Here is a 23,918-nt window from a genome sequence, read left to right as displayed (position 1 = left end):
CAGATAACTTGAATATTTGTTTATTCTAGGCTTGGAACTTGGCTCTGGGGATGCAATTGTGAACAGGCTTAAAACTCCAGCCTTACAGGCCTGGGGGAGAGATAGACATCAGTTATATGTTAACACACTTGGTTAATTAATTATCATTGTGACAGATGTTAAAAAGGGAAAGGTGTGGTAGGTGAGAGGGTAAAAATGGGGGCGGGGTAACTACCTTTTAGGAGTAGCACCATGAGAAAGTGACTTTTCAGCAGAAACCCGACAAAGGCTGCAGATTGAGGTGGATCATCCTCTAGGCCTTGACATCTGGAGGTGGGGGAATGGTTTTGGGAGAGAAGAGGACAGATGCCTAATCAAGAGTTAGTATCCCAAAGTAGTGTGAGTTCTGGCTTTGTAGAGTCAGAGGTCCCCACGGACCCAAGAGGAACACCCATTATCAGACATACAAAAACATATTAAAATGTGATAAGACAGGACATCATCAACATGCCAGTGTAAACAACTACTGAAAACCTCTCTTCAGAGATCCAGCAAAAATGAGGATCATTCTCACGCATTCAGAACTCTGGAGGAAGGTTTAGACTGGTGAAGGATCGCGCAAATGCTCCATCGAAGGAAGAGAAAAATATCAGATAGGAAACGTCCATCCCGGACCAACCAGTTCTCTCCTCTCCCTGCTCACTTGGTTCCTTGTAGCTCTGTCCCAGAGGCAGCAGCTGGGATCCCTCTCACCTCCTACCAGAGACACAGACTATAAAGTCTCTCATGGCAGGGAGACAGATCCCCGCCTCTATCCAAACACAGAGACCCAACCCCACAGAGACCCAGCTTGCTGGGGAGAACAGAATACAAAACGGCAGTAAGGAGGAATTTCTAGAATGGAGTGCTAGGGAAGGGACTGCAAAATCTTCTCTGAAAGCAGCAAGCAGCTAGACAGAGACTACTCAAATCAACTGCTTGGGGGACAGGGGAGAACACTTCCGGGCCCAGGTCAGTGAGGGACAAAGAGTCTGAGAAAACATGGAACTGTGTTTCCAGCCTCAGGCCCCGGTGCTCCCTCAACCACCCTCGAGGGAAAGAGCAGTTGGAGGCCCTATCCTTGCCTGGGGACAACTGCAGACTGGGAAAGTTGGAGAAGTGTCCTTGCCTGGGGGACAACTGCAGACTGGGAAAGTTGGAGAAGTGTTCTTCTGCAAGCACAGTGGGGGACACGGCCTCACACTGCGTCAAATTTTGGCTGGCAAAATGAGTGCAGAGGATCCCTGCAGTTTCAGCCAAACCTGGTCAGGAGGTAAACAGCTTCTGAGTACCGATTAAGTCATTGCACAGCATCATCTACTGGGGAGTCTGGAAAGCGCAGGGGAATTACAGGGTTTTCCAGAGCCTCTCCAGAACTTATCCCAGGCCCACTGGAGCTGGTCTATACCCTATGCATGGGAACCCAGCCCTGTTTTGGCTGAAAAAATCCAGACAACTTAACTGTCAAGCCAGTGCTCTAATACAAACCCGGGTCTTGCTGTCCAGTGAAAAGCAGATCACTCCTGGGCCAGCTGCTGGCTGGAAAAGTTGAACCTCTCAGTCCCCTAGCCCGAGGTTTTTCCATGCAGGAACCTGGGAATTATCAGACACATTGTACCTCCAGGTGGGATCTCAGACAAGGTGCCCAGTGTCCACCTCTTACTCTCAGAGTCTGCAGCTTCCTACATTCACAGAGAACTGTGGCCATGACTGCATTGTTGCCTGGTTGGGTCCTAGCTGAGGGAGGCTCTGCAATTTGGGTGAGGCAGGCTTGTGGGAAACAGGTGGCCCAAGAGTGACATCTGTTGGGAAGACAGGGAAAGTGCATTCCAGCAAAATGCTTTTCTGCCCAGCCCTAATGGACTTCCAAGGAAGGGTGCACCTCCTGTGTGAGGCTCTGTCCCTAATTTAGCTAGGAATTACTGACAAACCAAGTGCCAAAAGAGACTTCAATGCCAATGCGACCTACAAAATCTTAGATAAGTGAGGTAAATCAACTTACCAAAAAACTTTATTAAGAAAATCAAATGCTGAGAAAACAACAACAAAAAATCACAAAGAATGTGAAGTTGCAAGAAGATATGGCCAAGCAAAATTAGCAAATTAAAAAGCCAGAGGAGACACAGAATCTGGAACTACTAAGCAAAGGTGCTCAAACAAATCTCCTAAGTAAATTCAGTGGGTTGGCTAAAGGCATAAGGATATCAAGAAGACACTAGAGGAGCATAAAGAAGAATTTGAAAGAATAGAAAAAAATAGTAGGTCTTACAAAAATGAAAGATATTGTAGACCAAATTAAAAATATACTAGACACATAACAGCAGATATGAAGAGGCAGAAGAAAGAATATGTGAACTAGAGGAAAGAGCAATTGAACTCAAATATGCAAAAGAACAAATGATGGTAAAGTTGGAAAATTTTGAACTGGCTCTCAAGGAATTGATTGACAACACAAATCATACAAATTTAAGAACCCTCAGCGCCTCAGAAGGAGGAAGAAGAGTAAGGTCCTAGGAAGATTATTTGAGGAGATAATTGGGGAAACTTCCCAACCCTTATAAAAGAAAAAAATATGCAAATCAAAGAAGCCCAATGAACTACAAATAGGATAAATCAAACAGACCCACCCCAAGACACATATTGATTAGACTGTAAAATGTCTAAGAGAAGGAGAGAATCCTGAAAGCAGCAAGAGAAAAGGGAATCACGGCTAACAGGGAAGCCACTTAAGACTAAGCACTGACTGCTCACTGTCCACCACGGAGGTGAGAAGGCAGGGGTGTGACATATTTAAGATTCTAAAAGAAAAAAATTTTTATCCAACAGTTGTTTATCCAGCAAAGCTGTCCTTCAAAAGTGAGGAAGAATTTAAAATTTTCACAGATAAAAAAGTTTTTTTAAGAAAAAAAAGAGATGAGAAGGAGGCCTGGAGGAAGGCACTGAATTGAGGACTATTAGCCAGGGTAACTTAGAGAACAATAAGAGGGAGAGAAAGAAATAGATCTGACAAATAAAAACCAAAGGATAAGATCGTTGAATCAAAAACTGCCTTTACAGTAATAACTTTGAATGCTAATGGATTAAACTCCCCAATTAACAGATACAGATAGGCAGAATGGATTTTAAAAATATGATCCATCTATATGTTGCATACAGGAGACTCATCTTAGACCAAGTATACAAATAGGTTGAAAGTGAAAGAATAGAAAAAGATATTCCATGAAAGTTGTAACTAAAAAAAGGCAGGGGTAGCTATACTGATATCAGACGAAATAGGCTTTAAATGTAAAGATGTCATGAGAGACAAAGAAGGACAGTATATAATAATAAAAGGGACAATTCACCAAGAAGAAATAAAAATCATGTTTATGCACTCAATCAAGGAGCTCCAAAGTACATGAGACAAACATTGGCAAAATTGAAGAAAGCAATAGACATCTCTACAATAGTGGTAGATTTCAATACACCACTCCTTCTATAGAGGGAACAACCAGACAGCAGACCGATAAGGAAATAGAGAACCTAAACAATATGATAAATGAACTAGACCAAATAGACATATATAGATCATTGCACCGCAAAACACCAAGATAGACATTCTTCCTAATTACTCATGGAACATTCTTCAGGATAGATCATATGCTGGGGCACAAAACAGGTCTTTGTAATTTCAAAAAGATTGAAATTATTCAAAGCACTTTCTCTAATATAGTAGAATGAAGCTGGAAATCAATAACTACCAAAAAACCAGAACTTTCACAAACATGTGGAGATTAAACAACACATTCTTAAACAATCAGTTTGGTTAAAGAAGAAATTGCAAGAGAAATCAATATATATCTGAAGATGAATGACAATGAGAATGCAACATATCAATTCCTATGGGTTGCAGCAAAGGTGGTGATGAGAGGGAAATTTATAGATTTAAACACCTACAGTAAAAAGGAAGAAAGATCTAAACCAAAAACTTAACTGAACACCTGAAGACACTACAGAAAGAGCAGCAAACTAATCCGAAAGCAAGTAGAAGAAAAGAAGTAATAAAGATTAAGGCAGAAATAAATGAATTGGAGAACAAAAATCAATGGAGAGAATCAATAAAACCAAAAGTTGTTTCTTTGAGAAGATCAATTGACAAATTCTTAGCTAGACTGAGAAAGTCAAAAAGAAAAAAGATGCAAGTAAACAAAATCATAAATGATAGGGGATCATTATCATGAACCTCGAAGAAATAAACGAAATCATAAGAGGATGCTATGAACAACTGTATGCCGGCAAACTAGACAACTTAGATGAAATGGACAACTTCCTAGAAACACATGAACAACCTACACTGACTTGAGAAGACCTCAAAAAAACAATCACAAGTAATGAGATTCAATCAGTTATCAAAAACCTTCCTACAAAGAAAAGCCCAGGATCAGTTGATTTCACAGGGGAATTTTACCAAACATTCCAAAAAGAAAGAACACCATTCCTGATCAAGTTCTTCTAAAGTACTGAAGAAAAAAGGAATACTACCTAACTCATTCTAAGAAGCTGACATCACTATAATTCCAAAACCTAATAAGGATACTATAAGAAAGGAAAATTACAGGCCAATACCCCTAATGACTATAGATGCAAAAATTTTCAACAAGATACTTGCAAATTGAACACAATGGCACAATAAAAGAATAATACGGGCAGGCCACAGTGGCTTAACAGCCAAAGTTCTTGCCTGCCATGCCAGAGACTCAGGTTCAATTCCCAGTGCCTGCCCATGCAAACAAAAAAAAAGAATAATACACCACAACCAAGTAGGGTTTATTTCAGGCATGCAAGGGTGTTTCAACACAAGACAATCAACCAATGTAATATAACCCATTAACAAATTGAAAGGGAAAAATCACACAATCATCCTGATTGATGCTGAAAAGGCATTTGAAAAAAATCAGCATCCTTTCCTGATAAAAACAGTACGAAAGGTAGGACTCAAAGGATACTTCCTCAATATAATAAAGGGTATATATGAAAAATCCACAGCCAGCATCATACTCAATTGTGAAAGACTGAACACCACCCCCTGAGATTAGGAATGAGACAAAGATGCCCACTCTCACCACTGTTATTCAACATTGTGCTAGAAATTCTAGTTAGAGCAATTAGGCAAGAAAAAGAAATAAAAGGCACCCAAATCAGAAAGGAAGAAGTAAAACTTTCATCACTTGCAGATGACACGACCCCATATTTGGAAAATCCCAAGAAATCTACAGCAAAGCTAATTGAGCTAATAAACAAGTTCAGCCAAGTGGTGGGATACAAAATTAATGCACAAAAGTCAATAGTGTTTCTGTACACCAGTCATGGCCTAACGAAGGAGGCAATTAAGAAAAACATTCCATTCACAATAGCAAGTAAAAGAATCAAGTACCTAGAAATAAACTGAATCAAGGATGTAAAGGACCCGTACTCAGAAAACTACAAAACACTGCTAAAATAAATCAAAGAAGACAGATTCAAAGGTTAAGTAAGTAACTGTTGACACCATTCTTTGGGGCTGACTGCAGGAGCTCTCTGTGCAGGAGTTCACTGACCTGTCTGTGTGTTACACCTGAGTCTCTAGAATCTTTGCACTCTATGATAAATTGATACTCTCTGAATCCTTCTGCTTAAAGCTTTGATTTTGTAATTACTGTTAATAAGCCTGGACATTGGAAAGAAACCATCCCTGAAATTTCCCTGGGGTTGTGAAGGGCTGTCTTGGGAAAAAAGCAGGAGCCTTTTCTAAACATCTGGGTCGCAGCTTTAAATGAGAGAGATCTAGAGTTGGAGGCAGTTAAAAGAAGGGTGTAGGAACTCTCACAGACCAGGTCCCATTCTTTCTGTCTAACATATCCCTCCCTTCATGGCCTCTTAAAAATTTGGCGGAGTATGAATGAACCACCTAAAGGGGAAAGGGTTCAGTGCAGAAAGATGGGGGAGTATGGGGGTGGTTTAAAATTTCAAGTCCAAATACACGGGAATGCAGTCACCTTGCAGGGCCCCACTGTGCCAGTTATAACTCAGAGAAGGGCTCTACTGCCTGTGATGACTACAGGATAGAATGTTTTTACCCCAGGCAATAGCTAGTGCATTTACAAAGCTTAAATAACCTTTTCAATAGTCGAGATGTTTCTTTAGGTACCCCCTACTTTGCCATCAGGATTCCCAGTCTGGTCAAGGACCTAGTTTATAATTCACATTCTTATGGCATCAGACTTCCAACTTTCATGAGGTCCAGTGCCTCCATCACCTCTATACTGCCTAGAGAACATCCTAAATACCTTAGACTCCTTTCAGGGACAAATTCTCCTGCCTCTGTTGAGGATTTCCCTACCTTGTGCTCACCTACTCACCAGCTCTGGGGACACCTAGGCAAGTGTGGATCTCTGGGGACACCCAGAGATTGTATCACCTGGCCGGTCAAACCAACCTGGGATGCTGGCTCTAGCGCCTGGCCCAAGGCTTGAGCCTCTCAGAGAGGCTCAGTTAGGAGCCTTCCATGAAGACTCCCACTCACAAAGCTTGAGTCTCCTTACAGTGAAGACTCCCACTTCTCCTTAATACCCTCTCCTTTACTATTCCTTTCTCTTTCTCTCTCTTGCATAGGCAGAGACACACCAGCAAAACATGGGTAATTCTCATTCTCTTTCTATCCTGCTCTAGATGCCTCCTGAAACACTGTGTGGCCTAAAGAAAAAAATTAATCTTCTGCAATATGGCCTGGCCACAACATACATTAGTCTCTATGACCAATTTAGCCCAATGTAAACAGAAGCTAAGGCATATTTTTCAGATGACCTGGGCAAGTTGGCCAAAGAATTTCAGTCCCCTTCACTCTTTTTACCTAACCTGAGGGATGACTTCCATATCATTATGTCCACATTCTCCACCCCCAGAAGAAAAACTCTGTATGTAGACAGAAGCCCAAACCCACGCAAATACCCTTGCAGCAGCCCAACCAAACCACTATTCAATAGCAGCAACTGCAGTCCCTATTAATGGCCCCAATGGGAACTACAATGAGGGCAGGCAGATTTAAGGCACTGTGACAATCTGATTGCCTGTCTTGTAGCAGGAATGAAAAACACCATTAAACCAGTAAATTATGACAAAATTAGAGGGGTAACCCAAGGGAAAGATGAGAGCCCTGCTCTGTTGTAGAAATGCTTAGTAGCCTTGAAGAAATATACTAACATAGACCCTAATTCCTAGGAAGGGCAAATTTTATTAGGGACTCATTTTATTAGCCAATCATACCCAGATATTCAGAGAAAATTGCAGAAAATGGCTATGGGACTGCAAACCCCCTTTAAGTAAATGCTAGGCACTGCTTTTAGTGTTTTCACTAACAGTTATAGAGCTGAAGAACTAGAGAAGGTCCAGTGGGATTAGCAACAGGTCAAGACACAGGCTCATTTAGCAGCAATCTTTGTAAGTTGTGTCCTGTGCCTTCAGCGTAACCCCAAATGCCAAACAGGACAGAAAAGCAGTCATTTCAAATGTGGGAAGTTGGGACCTTGGGGCAAAGAGTGCCCTGACCTGGATGGGCCACTGAGACCTTGTCATCAATGTAAAAAGGAAGGCCACCAGAAAAGGAACTGTCTCAGCTCTGAAGGGAGGAGGGGGGAGATCCTAGACCAGTGATGGCCTTGAATGAAAACGGAAGAAGCCCGAAGTCCCAACCAACTCCCATCACCATTGAAGAACCTCAGGTGACTCTTGACCTAGCATGTAAAATTACTGACTTGTTAATTGATAAGGAATCACTTACTCTGTCCTTAGCCATCACTCTGAAAATTTGTCCTCAAAGACTTGCCCTGTGGTAGGGGTCAAGGGAAATCCAAAAGCCCATAACTTCATGCTACCTGTCATGGTCAGGTTCACGTGTTAACTTGGCCAAGTGGTGGTACCTGTTTGTCTGGTTGGGCAAGTGCTGGCCTGTCTGTTGCAATGAGGACATTTCATAGAATTAAATCATGATCATGTCGGCTGCATCCACAGCTGATTCCATTAGTAATCAGCCAAGGGGAATGTCTTCTGCAATGAGTGATGCTTAATCTAATCACTGGAAGCCTCTTAAGGAGGATTCAGGAGAGACAGGCTCTCTTCCTGCTTTAGCTGGTGAGTGTCTCCTGTGGAGTTTGGCCAGATACTCCATCAGAATCGTTGGCTTCACAGCCTGCCCTATAGATTTTGGACTCTGTTCTCCCACAGTCACTTGAGGCACTTTTATAAATTTTATATTTGCGAGTGTTTCCTGTTGATTCTGTTTTTCTAGAGAACCCTAACTAATACAACTTGATACCAAGAGTGGTTCTTAAGTAACAGAATCTTAAGAATGGGTTTTTATGAATGGTTTTCTACTGGAAAACTGGACTCAAAGGCACTAAGGACCCTGATTCCCATAGTCGGAATGACACTCCCAATCCATGGAGTGAGTTGGCAAAAGAGATAGTCAAAATATCACCATTTGATTCTCCTAATGCTTCACTTGTATGAAGCCAGGGTCTGAGGAATAATGTTTTTGACACCTTTATGGAGTTTTGTGGAAATAAGAGGTATAGAGATGCTGACTGATTGTTGTTAGATACACTGGATACATTAAGGAGTGAAAGGGATGGGCTTAAGACTTCAAACAAAAAGCTTAAGCACTGTCTGACAGATGTAGAAGTTTCTATGAGTATCTTGAAGGAAAATCTTATTTCCTGTAGCTGTAGATTTGAGATCTCTGAAAATCAGACTTATTGTTAGAGTAGCAACTTGACAACATAAACCAAAAATTCAGTGCTGCATGGTGTCTGCTGTTAAATTGAGGGCATTGATTGGAAAGGAGTGGGACCGTGAAAAATGGGATGGTGACATATGGATTGATGATGATGTCAGGGATGAGGCTGGAACCCTAGGTTATGCTGAGTCTTCTCTAGTTAATCCTGGAATAGTTTGACCTAAGGACATAGCCGCCCCACTTCCAGCCTGCCTTGAGGAGTTGGCCACCCAACCTCCTCCTGGAGGGATTAGCCCTAGAGTGACCAATCCTGTTTCACCAGATGAAACTACAAATGAATGCCCTGAAGCAAATGGCTTGGAAGATATGTCTAATTGTTTTCATGACCCACCCCCACCACCCCTCATTTCTTCCATACCTATACCTAGACTAAAGTCCCAACAGGCCCCTAAAGGTGAGGTACAAAGTATCACACATGAGGAGGTACATTATACTCTAAAAGAACTGTGTGAGTTTTCCAATTTATATAGACAGAAATCAGGGGAATATGTGTGGCAATGGATCTTAAGGGTGTGGGATAATGGTGGGAGGAATATAAGGCTGGATCAGACTAAATTTATTGATATGGGTCAACTAAGCAGAGATTCTGCATTCAATGTTATAGCTTGAGGGGTTAGAAAAGGTATGAACAGTTTGTTTGGATGGTTGGTTGAAACATGGATCAAAAGGTGGCCAACATTACCTGAGGTTGAAATGCCAGAACTGCCCTGGTATAATGTATCTGAGGGGATCCAGAGGCTTAGAAAGATTGGAATGTTAGAGTGGATTTATCATGAAAAGCCTACTCTTACATCCCAGAAATGTCCAGAGAATGCACCTTTTACCAGAAGAGGGAGAAATAAATTTGTGAGACAAGTGCCATAATCCCTGAGGAGCTCTGTAGTTGCACTTCTCTGTAGGTCAGATATTACTGTGGGAACTGCTGTCACTGAACTGGAATCCTTAAACACAATGGGGATGATGGGATCCTGAGTTGGCAGAAGCCAGTTGGCAGCACTTAATCGCCAAAGACAGGGTAGATGTGGCTATTATAATAGACAGCAAACTCAAAGCAGGAGTCACAATTATATGACTCACAGAGATTTGTGGCATTGGCTAGTAAATCATGGGGCACCTAGAAATACTACAGATGGACAGACTACTAAATTCTTGCTTGAGTTGTATAAACAAAAGAGTTCTAGGTCAAGTGAAAAGAAGTCTAACCTGAATTACAAAAACACAGAGTCACGGCCCCTTAATCAATTTCCAGACTTGAGACAGTTTACAGACCCAGAGCTGCTTGAACGAAGGGGAGGCCAGGTCCCTTTGGGGGAGAACTCTGTTACACCACCACAAATTTATACTGTTAATCTTTCTCTAAGCCTTCCTCAAGGAGATGGCCTTTTACCAGGGTAACTGTGCATTGGGGAAAGGGAAATGATCAGATATTTCAGGGATTATTAGACATTGGTTCAGAAGTGACGTTAATTCCAGGGGACCCAAAATGTCACTCTGGTCCACCAGTCAGAGTGGGGCTTATGGAGACCTGGTGATCAATGAAGTTTTAGCTCAGGCCCATCTCACAGTGGGTCCAGTGGGCCCCAGGACCCATTCTGTAGTTATTTCCCCAGTTCCAGAATGTATAACTGGAATAGACATACTAAGCAACTGGCAAAATCCCCACGTTGGCACTCTAACTCATGCAGTGAAGGCTATTATGGTGGGAAAGGCCAAGTGGAAGCCACTAGAGCTGCCCCTATCTAGGAAAATAATAAATCAGAAGCAAGACTGGATTCCTGGAGGGATTGTAGAGATTACTACTACTCTTAAGTATGCGAAAGATGCAGGGGTGGTGATTCCCATCACATCCCCAATCAGTTTTCCTATCTGGCCTGTGCAGAAAACAGATGGGTCTTGGAGGATGACAGTGTATTATCATAAGCTCAACCAGGGGGTAACCCCAATTGCAGCTTCTGTTCCAGATGTGGTATCACTGCTTGAGCAAATCAATACATCCCTTGGTACCTGGGATGCAGCTATTGATCTGGCAAATGCTTTTTCCCCAATAGCTATTAGTAAGGACCACCAGAAACAGTTTGCTTTCAGCTGGCAAGGTCAGCAATATACTTTCACTGTTGTACCTCAGGGGTATATCAACTCTCCAGTCCTATGTCATAATCTTGTCTGCAGAGACCTTGATCGTTTCTCCCTCCCACAAGACATCATCCTGGTCCATTATATTGATGATATCATGTTGATTGGACCTAGTGAGGAAGAGGTGGCAACTACTCTAGACTTACTGGTAAGGCATTTGTATGTCAGAGGATGGAAGATAAATCCAACAAAAATACACGGGCCTTCCACCTCAGTGAAACTTCTAGGTGTCCAGTGGTGTGGAGCATGTCGAGATATTCCTTCTAAGGTGAAGGATAAATTGCTGCGTCTGGCCCCTCCTATGACCAAAAAAGAGGCACAACTCCTAGTTGGTCTTTTTGGATTTTGGCGACAACATATTCCTCATTTGGGTGTGCTACTCCAGCCCATTTATCAATGACCAGAAAAGCTGCTAATTTTGAGTGGAGGCCTGAACAAGAGGAGGCTCTGTGACAGGTCCAGGCTGCTGTACAAACTGCTTTGTGATGTAGGCCATATGATCCAGCAGATCCAATGGTGCTGGAAGTGTCAGTGGCAAATAGAGATGATGTTTGCAGCCTTTGACAGTCCTCTATAGGAGAATCACAATGCACACCCTTAGGATTTTGGAGCAAAGCCTTACCATCTGCTGCAAATAACTACTCTCCTTTTGAGAAACAGCTTCTGGCCTGCTATTGAGCCTTAGTAGAGACTGAACGCTTAACCATGGGCCACCAAATTACCATGAGTCCTGAGTTGCCTATCATGAGCTGGATGCTGTCTGACCCACCAAGCCATAAATTTGCTCGTGTGCAGCAGCACTCTAATGTAAAATGGAAATGGTATATATGAGATAAGGCTGGAGCAGGTCCTGAAGGTACAAGTAAGTTACATGAAGAAGTGGCCCAATGCCCATGGTCTCCACTCCTGCCACATTACCTTCTCTTTCCCAGACCAGAGCTATGGCCTCTTGGGGAGTTCCTTACAGTGAATTGACTGAGGAAGAGAAAACTCAGGCCTGGTTTACAGATGGTTCAGCATGATATGCAGGTACCACCCAAAAGTGGACAGCTACAGCACTACAACCCCTTTCTGGCATCCCTGAAGGACAGTGATGAGGGAAAATCCTCCCAGTGGGTAGAATTTTGAGCAGTGCACCTGGTTATTCATTTTGCTTGGAAGGAGAACTGGCGAGAGGTGCATTTGTATACTGACTCATGGGCTGTTGCTAATGGTTTGGCTGGATGGTCGGGAACTTGGAAAGACCGTAATTGGAAAATTGGTGACAAAGAGATCTGGGGAAGAGGTATGAAGATAGAGCTTTCTGAGTTGGCTAAAATCATGAACATATTTGTGTCCTATGTGAAAGCACACCAGAGGGTGACTTCAGCAGAGAAAGGTTTTAATAATCAAGTGGATAAGATGACCCATTCTGTGGATAACAGTCAGCCTCTTCCCCCAGCAACTCCTGAAATTGCCCAATGGGCTCATGAACAAAGTGGTCATGATGGTAGGGATGGAGGTCATGCATGGACTCAGCAGCATGGACTTCTACTCACCAAGGCTGACCTGGCTACAGCCACTGCTGAGTGCCCAATCTGCCAGCAGCAGAGACCCACACTCAGCCCCTGATATGGCACCATTCCCCGAGGTGACCAGTCAGCTACATGGTGGCAGGTTGATTACATTGGACCACTCTCTTCATGGAAAGGACAGAATTTTGTTCTAACTGGAATAGACACGTACTCTGGATATGGGTTTGCTTTCCCTGCACACAATGCTTCTGCCAAAACTACCATCTGTGGGCTTACAGAATGCCTTATCCATAATCATGGTATTCCACACAGCATTGCTTCTGATCAAGGAACACACCTCTCAGCAAATGAAGTGCAGGAATGGGCACATGCTCATGCAATTCTCTGGTCTTACCATGTTCCCCATCATCCAGAAGTAGCAGGATTGATAGAATGGTGGAATGGCCTTTTGAAAACCAAATTACAGTGCCAACTAGATGGCAATACCTTGAAGGGCTGGGGTAATGTTCTCCAGGAAGATGTATATGCTCTGAATCAGTGTCCACTATATGGTGCCATTTCTCCCATAGCCAGGATCCATGGGTGCAGGAACCAAGGGGTGGAAATGGGAGTGGTACCACTCACTATTACCCCTAGTGATCCACTAGGAAAATTTTTGCTTCTTGTTCCTGTGACCCTGAGCTCTGCTGGTCTACAGGTTTAGCTCCAAAAGGGGGAGTGCTTCCACCAGGAGAAACAATGATTCCATTGAACTGGAATCTAAGACTGCCACCTGGTCATTTGGGGCTACTCATGCCCCTGGATCAACAATCCCAGAAGGAAATTATGTTATTGTCTGGGGTGATTGACCCTGGCTATCAGGGGAAAATAGGACTGCAACTACACAATGGAAGTAAAGAAGAGTTTTCTTGGAATATAGGAGATCCCCCTAGGGCATCTTTTAGCACTACCATGCCCTGTGATTTAAACCAATGGAAACTGCAACAGCCCATTCCAGGCAGGACTATCAATGGCTCTGAAACATCAGGAATGAAGGTTTGGGTCACCCCACCAGGCAAACAACCATGGCCACCTAAAGTGCTTGCTGAGGGTAAAGGGAACATGGAATGGGTAGTGGAAGAAGGTAGTGATAAATATGAACTATGACTATGTGATCAGTTACAGAAACAAGGACTATAATGTTGTTTTGTTCCTGTTATACTATTTAAGTTGTAAGATACCAAGTTTAAGAATGAATATTACCCAAGGACTAGCACCCTACTCTGGAGAGATTTAATGTGTTTCCAGTATATGCAGGACAGTTGAATATTGTTAGGTGAAAGAGAAAATGTATTTTAATGTTTTTTATTTAGAAATTAGGTATGGTTTAAGGTGATATTTATAGTTGCCAAGTTGAAAAGGGGTGGACTGTCATGTCAGGTTCATGTGTTAACTTGGCTAAGTGGTGGTACCCGTTTGTCTGGTTGGCCAAGTGCTAGCCTTCTGTTACAATGAGGACATTTCATAGAATTAAATCATGATCATGTCAGCTGCATCCACAGCTGATTCCATTTGTAATCAGTCAAGGGGAGTGTCTTCTGCAATGAGTGATGCTTAATCTAATCACTGGAAGTCTTTTAAGGAGGATTCAGAAGAGACAGGTTCTCTTCCTGCTTCTCCAGTGAGCCTCTCCTGTGGAGTTCATCTAGACCCTCCATCAGAATCGTCGGCTTCACAGTCTGCCCTGCAGATTTTGGACTCTGCATTCCCACAATCATGTGAGACACTTTTATAAATTTTATATTTGTGAGTGTTCCCTGTTGATTCTGTTTCTCCAGAGAACCCTAACTAAAACACTACCCTTAAGTTGTAGACTGAGGAATGTTGTCAGAAGTCCCTAGTAGTCCTGGGTTGCCCAACCTCTCTACTAAGCAAAGATCTCTTACAAGCCTTAAGCTTTCTCTATATCCTTTACCTTCCTTTACTCATCCTTACCTTAGCATGGTCCAGCTTGCAGTTAATCTCTTTAATATCTTGCTACATATATGTCCTTCACTATAGATAGTCTAAGGCATAGCCCACTGACATGAAACTCTGGGCCTCTGCCAACCTATTTATACTACAACTATACCTTTTTAATCACTGAAGTCTCCCACCCCTGTCATGAGTTACCCAGTACTTCCAGGGTTGGTCAAAGGACAGATGTACATCCCCTGTGTTATCTTCAGACTTTGTTTCCAATGCTTGTGCTGAAGTCTATGACCACCTGACAGGAATGCCAGGAATGGTGTAGGGTAAAAATTGAGATATCATGTTTAATTCTAATGACAAATTCCCAAGACCCTGTCTTTTCAGATGCAGTAGAGCATGGATAACCCACAAACGAATTGAAATCTGGATTGCCACATCAGCAACCAGGAGGGCATCATCCAGACCAATAGGCAAACTAATATTTGCTGTCTCTTTAAACCCCAATCAGGGCATATTCTTCCTTTGTAGGCATAAAACCTACCTTAACCTGCCCCTGTGGTGGTTAGGGTCATGTAATTTAGTGTATGTGCCCCAAGCTAAAAAGTGGAAAAAAGTCTTTTCTGTGACAAGCTTCCCAATCTGTCATCCCAAACTGGAATAAAAAATATGTGGTCTAGATCGTAATCCTACTTCTAGCTACCATCCAGATTGGGGGAGCTGCAGGAATAGCATCTACCAGAGTAGGTCTACCACAGTCTCTCCCCTTAAGCTACCCACTGGCATTGAACAAACAGCCTACACCTTAACCCTTCACCAATCCCAGGTAAATTCATTAGAAGGCATCATTCTCCAAAAGTGACAAGCCCTAGATGCCTTTAAAGCAGCCCATAGAGGAACATGTGCATTGCTGGGAGAAGATTGTTGTTTTTATGTTAATCAGAGCTCAAAAATAAGATAGAATATTAACTCCCTTAAAGACCAGGCCACTCCGTTGTCCACTGAGTCCCAAGAAATTCTCCCATTTGATTTATTAGTTTCTGCCACCCAGAGAGGTGCCATTCTTCACCCATCCTTTTCTGTTTAATGGGGCTAGCCACCCTAGTTCTCCTCAGCTTTGTAGGTTTCTCTCTCTCTCTCTCTCTCTCTCTCAATCCTGCACCTCCACAGTAACAGCATGTGTCATGGTCCAGATCAACCCCCCTTGTAAGACATTAACAGACAACCAAGGGGTCGCACCAGAACAAGAAAGATGCAAAAAACCCCTAGTCTCCCAGAAGAATTGCTAGATAGAATAGCCAGAGAATTCTGCTCCCACTATAGGTAGGGAAAACTCCCCCTCTGTCAGCAGGAAGCAGTTACAGAAGACTGACCTGCCCCCTACAACACCCTTATGATTAAGGATAGAATTCTCTGAGAAGGGAATGAGGCAGGTTAGATAGGAAAGGAGGGATGGGGAAGTGACCCTAAGACCCATAACAAGAAGTTCCTTTTGGCATGCACACACCTACACAGCCCCCCTACACCTTGCCCTCACTCAGGTCGGTACCTGAAAAGAACCAATGAAAGGTTGCAGCTCATCAATCCCTTATTAGCATGGCCAGAGGGGGAAGGGCCCCTCCAAGTCCTTATAATGCAAGGATCTCCTTTGGGGAATACCCAGGCTCATCTTCTTTCACTATGCATCAAAGTTTTGAGCCATACACCTTGACTAGTGGATTCTTTGGCTGTACACACTGACTTGTCCTTGAATTATTTCCTGTGACTGAGTCAGGAACCCTCATGGCGCCAGCCCTTGGTTGAGGTCTCAATTTCTCTGAGAACTCCTGGGGCTATCTGGCTTCAGTCCCATATTCTATCCTCTAATTTTCCTTCTAGTGACACACACTACCCAAACCTTCCCCTTTCAACCACATTCACACACATAATGCAGCACTGTTAATTATACTCACAATAATGTACTGTCACCACTATCCATTTCCAAACATTTACAATCAACCAAAATAGAAATTCTGCACAAATTCAGCATCAGCTCCCTGTTCTCTACACCTCCCATCGTAGATTTTGATAAAACTCCTTAAAAGAAAAAAGAAAGGAAGGATGGAGGGAAGGACAAAGGGAAATAAGGGGAAAAAAGAAGGAAAAAAGACAGCAGAAAAGAAATAAAATGGTCCTTGCTCTCAAGACATTCATAGCCAGTGGTAAGGGAATATGTATTGTGACAAGTGTTAACCAAAAAATATGACCAGAGCACTAGAGAAACTCTGGGTAAGGGGAAGAGAAGGAAAAGAATCAGTTTTATCAACCTCATCTTCACCACTATCCAGGGTACTATCTTCATTAAGACATTACTTTAAAGAAACAACTATTCCATATATGGGGTCACAGGAACAAGCACCCACTTGGGAAACCATAGTAAAAATACTCCCATCTCCTCATACCCATATTCCTCAGTTATGGAAGAGGCTATGGAAACAGACTTTGGAGTCAGCTACACCTGGATTTAAATTCCATTCGGTAATGCCTGTCTACATTATCTGGGGTGAGCCACATAATTATACTGTGCCTCAATTTCTTCATCTGTGAAATGGGTATAATAACATCTTATAGATTCATTTTGGGGGTTATATGGGATCGTGGTATATGGTGCTTAACAATGAGTGTTGTTATTTGTATCGTTCCTCCTTTCATTTCAACATTTCCTCTGATATTTATTTTAACCACAGTTTCCAGGGACTTTGGAAATTGCCCAGTACGGGAAAGAAAGTAACTTTGGAGGGACTAATGAGTGCCATCTTTCTTCAGGCACTGGCTCCACACCTACTAAGAGGTGTGGAAGAAGATATGAATTTGGCTGAGCATGAACGAAATTTGAGGATGCTTCACAGCATATAATTATTTCAGTGCATGTCAGAACTTGCACGGTCACGAGTAGAGAAAATCTAGCAGACATACATTTTATTTTGTTCGTCATTAAAGGATATGGTAAGTTAAGTTTCTCTGACAACTTACAGAGAATCCTGTTTTCAGTTGCTCAAAAGCAGCTCATCTTAGAAATAAGTAGATTGTAAAACTACCAACTATAATTACACAGACATTCCTACTATCCCTGCTTTCATGATACCTGAAATTCTATTCTTTGAGATTGTTTTTTGATAAATGTCCTTTGGGGAATAAATACCTTAAGCTATTATCAGTCATTTGTACCTTAAGATTAATGAATGTCAGATTTTGTCATGAGAATATGTTTTGATAAATCAGGAAGAGGAGAAGCAGTGTCAGGTTACTCTATTCCTGAGCGTGTGAGGGGAAAAATCCACTAAGGGGAAAGGGGATTTAGACCCCAGAGATGAGTGCGGTCAGCATTCATTTCACGCATTTCATCACTGTAGCATGCAGCGGGGCCTACCCAGAGGCAACGGATGGAATTTTTAAATAAATGGGCCATGCTCCATTTCAACCCAAGGGTGCAACATTTTCTGAACATCTAAGGAAAAGACTATGAGGCATTTAAAATCCCTGGAAAAGAGAAAAATAGATATATACACAAACATATACAAATCTAAATGTATACACGCGTATATACATGCAGCCATATACATATATGTGTGCATGTGTATGCTTGTATACATATATTTTTTATCATCCCTGGTAATTTTATGACTCATAAATTATACAATATTGATACCCTAGCAGATTGTTTATGTGTTTAGATTACAGAGTTTACAGTGAAAATCTCAGCAATATTTTTCTGCTAATGTTTATCAAATGAAGGCATTAGCTATCTAAAATCATTCCTCATTACTCTACAATATGAAGTTATTGCCATATCAGAAACAAAACATTTTCCGGCATGTAGATTCTTTACCTTAATATTACAGGTCTATATTACATAATGCTTTATATAAGAGCCTGACTGTTTTAACACAGGTTTCTTTTTTCTAAAATACTCAAGTGGTATCTTGGTACAAAGCTTCCTATTTGGTGGAAAGAAGACCAGATTTATAGTCAAATGATTTGTGCTGATCCTTCCCCTACTACTGGGGCTGGCTTATTGTGCCTCTCTATGCTTCCATTTCTTCTCTACAAAACAAAGGCAGTAATAATACCCACGGACAGAGTTATTGTGAGCGATAAATGAGACAATGCATAAATCTGTGCTTTATAACTCGAGTGCCCTAAGTTTTTAGTTTTATATTTTACGTATTACATAGAGACACATAAAAATCTTAGGTCTCTATGAATTGGTATAACACTTGGTCACTAAATTCACCGTGCAAAGTAAAAATTTTCCATTTACATGTCAAAAACACGGTCACAGAATTATCCACATTCATAACTAAACATGGTCATTAAATGCTACATGTATAAATTCTCCATATATATGTATAAAACATGCACAAAATGAAAAGTAAGATCAAATAAATGACTGCTCCAGCCCTCAATTCCTCAATAAAATAGGCTACTTCAGCCCCTTGGCTTACCAAATTTATCACTGGCTGATTCACTTGGCTGAGACTGGCTGCAGTCTAAAGGACACGTAGAGTTTGCACAGAGCACGTAGAATACTCTTATACAATGATATATGTCAGACCTCAAATGCCATCTCCTCAGAGGGACTTTCCTATGCTAATCAGTCTCTATGCTAAATCTAATTTCTGGCCTTCCTTACACTTATCACGATCTGAAAGATCTGGTTTGTTTTTATCAATTTGTGTGTTATGTGATTATCTCATCTCCACTACCATCCCCACACAAACACCCAAAACGTGAATGTAAGCTCCCTAAGGGTGTGGGATTTGCTTAACCACTTTTATGTTTGCAGCACCTGGAACAGTGCATGGAATAGAATTTGATAAATAGATATCAATTAAGTGAAAATCAAAAAATGCCCCCCCTTCCTCCATCACAATTATATCTATTGTTGTCATGTTTTCTTTCTTTCTTTTGGAACTTGGAAAGTAATGGATCAAAGACTCCACTTCTGACACCAATTTCTTCAAGACAATCCAGGTATTGAGGTATTGAGGCCATTTCCCCAGAGCTGTGGCATCTGAGCTAACAGATTGTGAACTGCCAAAAATCTCCTTCCAGTTTAGTCAGAACATTGTCAGTGACAGTAATGTTGACAGTTTCTATTTCAGAAAATATAGGCATGATGTGATTTCAGCTATTCATCTCCTCAGGTTGATGGGTGGAATTCCAAGCAGCATTTTCAGACACTTAGAAAGGAATCTACAGCTACCCATTTCTTACCTCTTTAATGAAGCTGCCATCACACTGTTGTATCTTAAGATTCTTTCAGCCCATGAAGAACACACAAGCTTTTTGCTGGCTTACTAACTTACTTTTAGACTGGCTTCAGGGTACGTAGGTTTTAACAATTTATGTTCAATGACTTACACCCGTTCCTATCCTTCCTTTAGTGCTGTGGTTATGAAAAGTGTGATTTTCCTTCTTTATACATGTCGATTTTTGCTACTGTTTAAAGTAAGGTTCAGCAATCTTGTCAAAAATGTTATACTTGGTCTCACTATTTACTTTTGGATACCAGAAGTCTTATAGAGAGATGACCAAACACTAACTCACCATCAAATAACTTATGGCAAAATAGAACAGGTGCTCTGTAAAGTTAGATTCCTCTTTCCTTGTATGGGGAGGAAATAGGTGAAGATAAGGAGTGGGCATTTGTATTATAAGAACAAGGTAAAGATACTGTCTTGATTGCTAGGATAGTCTTGGCAGGTGGTTGCTCTAGTAAATTTATTAGAAGAAATTTTTCATCTGTTAAAAACTGGGCTTGGTCATTTCTGATGCAAGTTCCATTCAGACTAACCCTTGGGCTATGCTATAAAAGTTGGTGCATATTTATGGTTCTTTAGGTACCTCAGACAAAAAAATAAATAAATAAAAAGTTCATGCCCCAAACCCTATATCCTTCAAAGAGTTTTTGGTAACCTAGAACACAGTCTATGCACTCATTTTTTTTCCTTTTTTTAATTGTATATATATTTATATATATATACAATTTGTATATATATACAAAGCAAAGAAAGAAAAAAGCAGTAGTGTTCAAAGCACTCTTCAATAAGTAGTTAAAGGACAGATCCCGGAGTTAGGCTTGGGCTACCATACCATCATCTCAGATTTTTCCTTGTAACTGCTTCTGAATATAGGCGACTAGAAGAACAAATATTTTTAACATCACAATCGCTTTTTCCATTTTTGTGAAAAAATGACATATATACCAAAAGCAATAAATTTCAAAGTACAGCACAACAACTAGTTGTAGAACAGATTTCAGAGTTTGGTATGGGCTACAACTCTACAATTTTAGGTTTTTACTTCTAGCTGCTGTAAGATACTGGAGACTAAGAGAGATAACAACTTAATGATCCAGCAATCATATTGCTTTGGTAGACCCTACCTTCTCTGTATAATTCTACCATCACCTTTGATTCTTCTAGTCTACTCTTTAGGGGTATTTGGGCTATGCCCAATCTAACTTCTTCATGTTGGAAGGGGCTGTCAATAATACAGGGTAGGGAGATGGAACTAGCTGATGTTCTGGAGAGGTTAGGCCCTCTAGATTTCAGGACTTATCTGGTACAGGGACACATTTGGAGAGTGTAGGTTTCTGAAAAGTTACCCTAGTGCATGGAATCTTTCTTAGAATCTTAAATGTTGCCCTAGGTGTTCTTTAGGATTGGCTGGAATAGTTTTGGTTGAGGTTTGGCAAGTCATGATAGGTAGCAATGTGTAACTGAAGCTTGCGCAAGAGTGATCTTCAGAGTAACCTCTCTACTTTATTTGAACTCTCTCAGCCACTGATACTTTGTTACACTTCTTTCCCCCTTTTGGTCAGGAGGAATTGTTGATCCCATGGTACCAGGGCTGCTCATCCTTGGAAGTGATCTTTCATGCTGCCAGAGAGATTTTCACCCTTGGAAGTCATGTCCCACGTAGTGGGGGAGGTCAATGATTTCACTTGCAGAGTTGGGCTTCAAGAGAGTGAGGCCACATCTGAGCAACAAAAGAAGTCCTTCAGAAGTAACTCTTAGGTATACTTATAGGTAGGCTAAACTTCTCCACTATCTATATAAGCTTCACAAGAGTAAGCCTCAAGATCAAGGGCTTGGCCTGTTGATTTAGGTGTCCCTAATGTTTGACACAGTATCAGGGGATTCCCTGGTGGTAAAGTTTAATAATTCCATATGTTTTCACCCGTCCCTCAAGGGACTTTGCCAATACTTTTTGGTTATCTGCTTAATATATTCTAGGGTGTATCCAGGTATTACATTAAACTATATAAGATTAAACTGTGCCCCCAATTTTAAAACAGCTGAGGAAATAAGGTGGCTTTCCTTTTGTTTTCAAATCCACCCAGTAGCAACAAGAAGACTGAGAAACAAACTCAAACACATCCTTGACAAATGTTGGAGACATCTATAACCCAGTATCACAAACTTGGGGAAGGACTAACAAATGCACTGGAGGCTCAAGAGGGAATGTAGTAGGAAGAGGAAACCTATGGCTGTAGATTTCAGAGAGAACCTCAAAGAACAGTTCTCCAAACTCATTGGCACAAACTGAGAGAGAAAATCCAGAGTCATCTGTCTGAAACATTGAAGTAGCAGGAACTTTCCTAAAGCAAATGCAGCAGAAACATACTGGCCAGTCATATTTGCAGTATGGCATCTGTCTATGAGGCTAATGGAGAAGAAAACCTCTGCATTACAAGCAGTTCTGCCATGTCAAACTTGGTTAGCTTTGAAGAGATGAAGGCTAGAATATATCATTCTCATACTCTCACAATCTCACTTCTGCAAATGCCTTTCTTATAACCTAGAACAGATCTTTACTTCTCTTACTACATGAACCTGTAATAAACACACTTTATTCAAAGATAAGTAATGTTCAAGAGGGAGCAACTTCAGAAATTCCACAAAGAGACTGCAAGAAAAATAGAGAAAGGAACAGGGAAAAAACAAATAGCAAATGAATAAAGCACACTATGGAAACAATGCTCTGGAATCCATGAAAATTGTGACTGACCAGATCAAGAAGAACATTTAAAAAAAAGTCCTGAGACACAAAAACATAAAACACAAAGACCAAACTGGGGACTATAGAGCTAGATATCAAAAGGAGATAAAACATGAGCAGACAGAGCTCAAGAAGAAAGGAGTGCTGGGGGTCTGGGGTGAGGAAGATGCTGATCTTCCAGCTTGGCCAAGTGCCAGCCTCTGATCCCACAGAGGAAGAGGGGAGTGAATAAAGACCACTCCATCTCTTCTTTCAAGAACCAGAAACAACCTGAATCCACTCAAAGTATCAAAGAAAAAAAAAAACACACGGAAACTGGAAACACCTGAGGCAATTTTAGAGATTACCCTAGCAACCTTACTGCCTTTAGGAACTCCCCAGATCTCTGGAGTGAAGCCTGTTTTGCCAGAGCCACGTGATCCTGACAGGACCCATAGTCTGGAGAGCGCACATTCTCCCTGGGTGTAGAGAGGCTGGAGTGAGCTTTGATTGTCCAGCTCGGGCAGACACTTTACATAGTGCAAACAAGAGCCAAGTGAAAGTGAGAGGGAAATGCAGACCACAGACCCAAGCAGCTTGGCGGCTGGCTGCCCAGGACTCCAGTAAAGCAGAGGATACGAGTGTCCCCAGAGGACCCACTGCACAGTTAGGAGACATTGCAGTTTCACCAGATGGCCGTCAGATGCTGCCCAGGGTCTGGGGAGAAGATGGCTCTGAGTAGGCTGCAGCAGCTGCCATTCTCACTTCTGAAGTTGGTTCTGTGCCTGAAGTGGAGAGAAGTCCCTTTGCAAAAATCTCTGGGTCAGCCTCTTGGGGACAACCTTTTCAATTCTGGGGATATTTTTCTAAAGGTACTGTATGTCAGTGTAAAAGAAAAGCCAAGGAGAAGACTGAGACTTTGCCCAAACAGCCAGGGGGAAGCAAAGGAAAGAGCTCCATTTTTTCTGCTCTAGATGAGACAGGTAGCAATGACGATCTCTTTCAGTCCATTGAACCAAAACCAGCAAAGAAAATAAGTCCATTTCTTCTCCTGGAAGATGAAGATGATCTCTTTAGAGATCAGAGAGGGAAGAAGAATGGGTCAAAAGCCAACAGTCATTGGAATGGTCCATCAAAAACACAGGATATTTTTGAAGAAGATATATTTGCTAGAGAAGCAATTAAACCATCACAAAAAAACAAAGGAGAAGGAAAGAGCACTGAAACCCAACTTATCTGATTACATTGATATTTTGCTGACCTAGCTATAAAGCCAGAAGAAAAGTCCAAAAAGAAAGTGGAAGCTTAGTCGATATTTGATGATAATATGGATGATATCTTCTCTTCTGGTACCTAGGATAAGACAACCACACCAAAAAGTTGGTCTGCACGGACAACATCTGAACAAAACTCTTGAGTACAAGTTGTCGGGCATATTTGATGATCCACTGAATGCCTTTGGAGGCCAGTAG

The 23,918-nt window shown here is 41.6% G+C and overlaps 1 pseudogene; it reads left to right on the top strand.

Moving 5' to 3' along the window:
- The first annotated feature begins 1,020 nt into the window (after nt 1-1,020).
- LOC143657102 (WASH complex subunit 2D pseudogene) lies at nt 1,021-23,918 on the top strand (annotated as a pseudogene).

This window comes from Tamandua tetradactyla, chromosome 2, assembly GCF_023851605.1.
Source record: "Tamandua tetradactyla isolate mTamTet1 chromosome 2, mTamTet1.pri, whole genome shotgun sequence".
In the NCBI taxonomy this organism is placed as follows: Eukaryota; Metazoa; Chordata; class Mammalia; order Pilosa; family Myrmecophagidae; genus Tamandua; species Tamandua tetradactyla.
Note: the sequence above shows the minus strand (reverse complement) of the source record. Positions and strands in the feature narration are given on the sequence as shown.